The sequence below is a fragment of the Acanthochromis polyacanthus genome, chromosome 9, assembly GCF_021347895.1.
Source record: "Acanthochromis polyacanthus isolate Apoly-LR-REF ecotype Palm Island chromosome 9, KAUST_Apoly_ChrSc, whole genome shotgun sequence".
Classification (NCBI taxonomy): Eukaryota; Metazoa; Chordata; class Actinopteri; family Pomacentridae; genus Acanthochromis; species Acanthochromis polyacanthus.
The window spans coordinates 8,338,326-8,345,396 of NC_067121.1; the positions used below are offsets into that span (position 1 = coordinate 8,338,326).

The 7,071-nt window shown below is 39.8% G+C and overlaps 1 non-coding gene across 1 annotated transcript; it reads left to right on the plus strand.

Moving 5' to 3' along the window:
- Positions 1–2,075: 2,075 nt before the first annotated feature.
- Positions 2,076–2,163, plus strand: trnay-gua (transfer RNA tyrosine (anticodon GUA)). The gene is given in 2 exon segments: positions 2,076–2,112; positions 2,128–2,163. It is a non-coding gene; the product is annotated as a tRNA-Tyr (tRNA).
- The last annotated feature ends 4,908 nt before the right edge of the window (positions 2,164–7,071 follow it).

Consider the following 7,071-nt stretch of genomic DNA (forward strand, 5'->3'; position numbering starts at 1 on the left):
AACATAGCACGTTCCTTACTTCATGTGAGAAACCGGGATGTCTGCTTGATCTTTATCCTGCTTGTAAAACTCATTCTAAACTGATCTGGTTATATGTGTCCTTTAACTACTGTGCAGGATAACAAAGTGCGTTGAGGATTTTTTTTTTTCGGGTGGGTGGAGGCGACCCTGAGAACTCGACTGCCACAAGAACCAGAGCTCCATTCACAGTCAATAACACTCCAGCAGCCCCTCTCCCAATGTCAAGGTCAGTAATAAAAAAGTCTTGATATTAAAAGCTTGCACAAAGAGGACTTTACACGGCCGCGATTTATGGTTGTTTTTAAAGTGAGCTCTCAGACGCCGTTGTTTCTAGTAAAGGGCTTTCATCACTTGGAACTAAAAAAAAAGAAAGTAGAAAAACTTCTTCTTAGACTTTTAATTATAGTCCGAGGAGAAAAGTGCATGACATCAGGTAAACAACTGGTAAATTATCTGTAGTTTCGAACTCGGTATGAATACAGATTTGACCTGTTGGGTTTAAACAAGCCTAAAAACTTTAAGACCACCTCATAGGAATTAAATTCAATTCATTGTTGCCAATATTTTTTCAAACATATGATGCTCCCTCAGCAGTTTGCTCAGCCGTCGTGCCTGCAGGCTGCACAGAACGATGTGTAATGTAGATATATGAGGTTTGAAGTGTGGCATCCTCGCTTGTCTCCACCGTCTTCGAAATGCGTTTAACAGCAATTTCGCCATATTTTTCCAGTGTCGACTGACTCGCTGTCTTTGGCTCCGCTTCCTCTAGTGCTAATTTCGCCAACAGATGTTCAACATCAGCTGCATCGAAGAGGAGGAAATGTGAGAGAAACACTCCGTCATATAATAATCCGTCAAAACTCCGAAACAGGAGGTGAGAATACTGTAGCCAACACTGAGGTCTTACTTCATATTTCATGCCTCCTACTGTGCTAATGCTGCACTTTTCCTTCCTGCACCATAAAGAAGCACTGTAACCTTTTTCCCCCTCTTTCTCTGTTCTCTTGTTTTTAGAAGAGCTTTAAGGGCTGATGATGCTTTTTTTAAAGTTCTGTTTTGTGCACAAATAGGATTCAGCTGTGCAAAAAAATGACCCAGATTTAGGTAAAGAAACTGTATCTAAGAGTAATGCAATCAGTAAACTGCACATTAGGTGAAAACAAAAGGGGAAAATATTGATCGTTGATGAAGCTTCCATTTAGTTCAGACTTTTATTCTGAAATCTTTCCATAATGCAAACACTCTGGCAATTAATTAGACCCTCCAGAAAAAAGTGGGCTACAGTCCTTGATTATGCGGGCTAAAATCCTTGATTATGCGAATAAATATGTTTTTATGCCATTTTATGCGGGGAAATTGCAGAAAGTTGCAAAGTATGCGAATAGTTGAGGACAGTAACTGCAGAATGATCCGAGTTTTCCTGTCAGTCTCCAAAACGGCAGAAAAAGTCGCTAGATTTGTGGCTAGTCGCTTTTGACAAAAAAAGTCGCTAGGACGCTTTGGAAAGTCGCTAGATTTAGCGAGAAAGTCGCTAAGTTGGCAACACTGGCGCCGCGCTCCGCATCAGCTCGTGCTTCTAGTGTGTGTGTGAATGCGCGAACTGATGACGTCACGCTGAACGTCACATAAAAACTCACTCACAACTCCATTTATATTGGTTATAGTTTTCTCATTTTATGCGAAAATTGTGAAATCAAGCGGGACCCGCATATTTCTCTCTTTTTTTTCCGCGGAAATGTGAGATTCTTGCAGGAATTATGCGCTGCTTTGCGGGGATTATGCGGCCTTTTGGGAAATAATTGACCCCCGCATAATCAGCGGCATTTTGGAGATTAATGCGGGAATTCATGCGATCGCATAATCACGTTTTTCTGGAGGGTCTAACTAATAAACTTCAAATGCATCAATATAAGGGACTTATGAGGTCAAACTTGCATGTTGTAATCACTACAAAGAATGCAAAATGTCAAATTTTGCAAAGGATTCTGGGTCAACCAACAGGATTTGTGTGTCCGTTGCTTTTTGACGGCATCATCTGCTCAACTCTGTGAACCCCTTCGATAGCTCAGTTGGTAGAGCGGAGGACTGTAGGTGAAATGTGTAGATATCCTTAAGTCGCTGGTTCAAATCCGGCTCGAAGGAGGAGGCTTTTTGACCAATTGCACTTACTACAGGTTTTTCCTTATGTCTGAATTCTTGCTTGTGATGTACGTCGCTTTGGACAAAAGCGTCTGCTAAATGAAACTGTAGAATTGTAGAATTAAAACTGAGTATTTTTTTGCATTGTTAGGACCTCAGATAATAAAAAAAATGTGGCCTTTTGTCCTGCTAAGAGAGATCTACCTTTGTGATTTTAATACCCTGCACCATCACACAGGCGTTTCCAGTTTGTCTGGCTGATTACACATCTGCTCTGGTTGAACTTACTGGAGGCAATATGATGCTTTTTCTAACCTTGTGAGCAAAGCAAAAAAACAGTAACAGAATAAGTAGTAGGATAAAACAGAAAACAAGCAATTTAGTAAAAAATGAGATTGCTAGAGTCCAGTCCTACTTCCTTTGGCTTGGAAGCATCACAAAAGTTGTTCTGCCATTAAGAAAGTTATTTTTTAAACTACCAAATGAAGGTTTTTACTCCAACGCTAAACAATGACATTAAAGTTTAGCATCATTTAACTGTCTCCCAGCTCCGCCAGCTTAACAAAAAAAAATTAACATTATTCATCTAAACTTTCTAAAAACAACCCAATAAATATTTGCAGCGAGTGTTTTGAAGTAATTTAAAGGCCTGACACATCCATGATCCGCCCACACTCATGGAGCCTGATTACTCCTCTCCATAGACTGCGCTTGATTGACATCACCTCATTTACTTCCTCTTTATTGTTTTATACATTTAAGCACAAGGGTAGATTCTTTAAGCTCGGAAGTATCACAAATAATACATCCAGTCTGTCATTCTGTGACACCATCCAGCCACTTGTTAATTTCCTGGTTAGATCACAGTGTTTAACTCGCAGTTTCAGTGAACTTGTTCAGAACTCCTTTGAAACGTTAACCAGTCGGCTGGTTTCGCTCAGAGTTTTGTGCTGTTACACGCTGGCAGTTTGTTAATTAGTTCCAGAATCAATTCTTCTGAAACACACATATTGGATAACAACAGATTAGTAAAGAGAGGCCAGTCAAGCACAGCTTCCACACAGCAGCAGCGTGAGTGGACCACAAATCAAAATGGGCTTTTTTAACGGGGACGGTGCAAATTAATGATGGTTACTTAAATATAACCCAAAACCTTTTTTTGGCAGCCCCTGGAGACATTTTTACATGACCAAGTATCACTAGTTTCGATATTTTCATGTGTTTTTATCCATTTGGGTTGCAGTGCGAACAGTGGACACACAACAGGTTACAAAAGATACAGTAAACAGTAGTTTATCTTAATGACAATTAACGTGAAAGTCATTTACTTGCACAAGTTGCACCACTGTTGAAATGACATTTTAATTTCCTCATTTCCCCATATGTTTTTATCTTTATTCTGTATATTTGAATATTTGCACTTTTTACTTTTTTTATTTACTCATGAAATGTTTTACTGTTTTTATTGTGCATTTTGTATGTTAGACTCTAGCATATTTTTCAGTCATTATTTCATTTTTTTTTTTGCTAATTTACTTGTATTTGTGGTGGTGGTCACTTTAGTCTTTCTGCTTGCTACTATAACAACGGGACTTTCTATTCTATTCTATTCTATTCATTTTATATATATATATATATATATATATATATATATATATATATATATACATACACACACATATATATAGATATATATATATATACTCCCTCCTAATTATATTCTACTCAGCATCTGGGTGAAAAAATTTTTTAAACCCACTTCACAATAATAAAAAAATAATGTTAAAAATCTACCTGTTTCCTAAGCTGCAATTTACTTTCCACAAAAGATAAATGAATAAATGAAGCGTCCCTGAGGCTTCCTCGGTGGTGAACAAGGTAATAGATTATAGTGACTACGACTGCATTTTTAATGCAGCTTATTAAAAAGTCAGCCCTGTTGCTCCTGCTGGTTCGACTGCTTCAAAGGTCCGACAAGCCACATTCTTGCACCTTAATGGCTGAAATAATGGAAACTCTGTGTGTACGCTGCACACAAAAGTGCCTCAGACAGCAGAGCTAAAGGGGGGAAAACAAACAAACAAACAGGCAGCTCACTGAGGGCGAACTGACACTGCTCTGACTGCACCTTTCCTTACGGCCTGTCAGAGCCGTCAGTCTCCTCCCCTTGACCCGGACCCTCCCCTGGCCCTGCCGCTGCTGGAACAAAGCCCCCGCTGTGTGCGTCTGCTTTCGGGGAGTCGGCCTGGGAGAAGGCTGAGCCGCCTCCATCCCCTGGCTACGACTGAGGCCATTTGGGCAAAGCCGAGGTTAGGAGGAGGGGGCTGACGGATGGGGTGTGTGTGGGAACCATGCCCCGGCCCGCCTGTCCACTTGTGAAAAGGGCCAGTGCTTTGCCAATTTGCAATGCAGATCTCCTCCCTGCTCCAACCCCTCTCCCCTTGCAGGCTCACTTTGGGAAAAGGCGCATCAATGGCTGGCACAAAGCAGGCCTCCACTGATGGCAAATGTCATTCCCATTTTGATTCTTGACCCCCTTTTTTCCCCTTCTAAACTCGGCCTACTGCTCTAAAAGAGAGAGAGAGAGAGAGAGAGAGAGAGAGGGAGAGAAAGAGAAACGCCCTCCCCCCTTATTGTGTGCTTCCACTCTGTTTCTGGATTGCCACATTAGACTCCACAGCGAGGTAAAAAAAAAAAAAAAAAAACAAAGTTCAGAGTTCCCATTCACACCAGGGGCAGTAATTGTCATTCACATTGAAATGGTGTGAAATACGTCAGGATAAGAATGAGAGAAAAGGAGCATTGGAAATTCCCCTCCTCTGTTCGATAAGAAGCGAGTGTTGTTAACTATCGCGGTCATTATCGTTACACTCTAATTTGTCACTAAGCCATTTAACTCCAGCAGCTAAATAAATACAAAAATAACAAAGCGGGGCTGGCACTGCTGCAACTGGTGGCACTGAGGAGGGGAAAGAAAAGGCCTTTCACATAACTTGTCCGCTGAAACACAAATAAGGACAAACCGGGGAATGAACGAAAGCCCCAGTGTTCCTCCTCCATGGAATTCCAAATCCTTTCAGGTTCTCAGGGACGCAGAGAAAATGGCTGCAAATACAGATGAATAAATTGCTATGTTTGGTGTCTGCCAGCGTGCATTTCCAGACAGGCATTCTAAGCTGCTGCATGTTCTTAAAATATTTAAAGTCAAATTATATAAGATTTGCATTTCACTGCACCCTCGATATTTTTTCACCTTTAACAACCACAGTTTTCAGCATCTGATCTGAATAAATATCTTTCACATCGAAACGATATGCTGGTAGTTATAATTTACGCCTTTATTAAAATTCAAGGCTACAGTAAATAAATCAGTTTGGACTTGTTTTATACTGGTTAAAATCTTCACACATTTATATCAAGTGAAAAAAGAGACCTGGAAGGATGAATTTTGAGGTTTAAGTTTGATTGTAATAATAATAAATCCATAAAATCACACAAATACGATTACTGGTTTCGAATTTGAGCCATTAAAGAGTTTCAACTTGATTAACCAAGGTATAAATTTCACAAAATACTTAAAATAACAGCTCTATTATTTTAACTTTATTCAACGCTTGCTTAAGTTACAATGTTTTAAATATGCATAAAATGCAGCAATTGTTATGAAAGTCCTTGTCTGGTCATTGATTAAACCCCCAAAAGCTCAATTCTCAATCAAAGCTGTTGCAGTTTTCCACAAAAATCATCCCTTTCTGCTTGAAAATGGTTTAAATCTGACTCTATATCACTGAATCCTCTCGAACATGCAGATCTAGGAAGTCCCGGCTTCTTTCACTGCAGTTCGAGCATACCTGCTCACCTTCTACTTTGGTCAAACAATGTAAAACTACATTACAACTTATAACACTGGAGTGGTTCAGTCCTACATGTTCGACCCTGAAACTGATTCTGAAGAAGAATAATGATAGAGAAATTCCCACCTTGCAAGATTAGTTCTTCAGGTTTGTTGCGTATTAAACTCCAAAAGTCTGAATCTGTGTTTCTGTCATCGATTATCTGCATTCAAGCTTATAAAATACACCAGATGGACAAGTTAAAATGGTATTGGTACATGCCACTGTCTTTTTATGGCTGAGCACTGTAAAAATAATGGATTAAATTCACAATGTGCATGCAGACATAAGCATAAACCTCAGCTAACATCCACATTAGCTTTGCACTAATTCTTTTGGTTTTGTAATGCTATACTGTCTCCTTTCTGTCTAATTTGGCCCTAAACTCAGAAGATTTATTTGCGTAGATATATGAAGGTCTGTGTCCATGTTTGTCCGAGCGGTTCATTTCGAATGTCCCATTTCGTCCTGGAAAGTTTTCCCAAGGATCCATTACAGCACATGGCCGGAGCCCCAGTTTGTTTTCATTTCAGAGTTTGGATGAATTCCTCGCTGAGCTCCCCAGGATGAGGTCAACGTACAATCTAATCAATGAAAAACAAGATCTCTGGACCAGCGAAACTGGGAGTTTACTTATTCCTTTGAGACGCATGTGTATGTTTTAGCAGAGGGGTCGAATCTCATGGTCTGGTCTGACACCAGCGAGTTCAACCTAAAACATATAAACTGCTACAGCTTCCCTATGAAAAAAGATTTGATTCCCGACGAGCTACATGACTGATTAAGGTAATTTATTCCTTTCTTGCCCCAACTAGGTCAGATTGGGTTTTTATCACTACACTTTTTAATGAGAACTGACTTTAGCAACACGGACCGCGAAATACCACCTTTTAGATCAGGTAAATGCCTCAGAATTTTCAGCAAACTTTAGCTTTTTTTAGAGCAAACATTACTACAACTTAGTTTTAATGAGCTGAGGAAAGGTTTGTTACCGAGCCGAAAGTAAGCTTAATGTGCC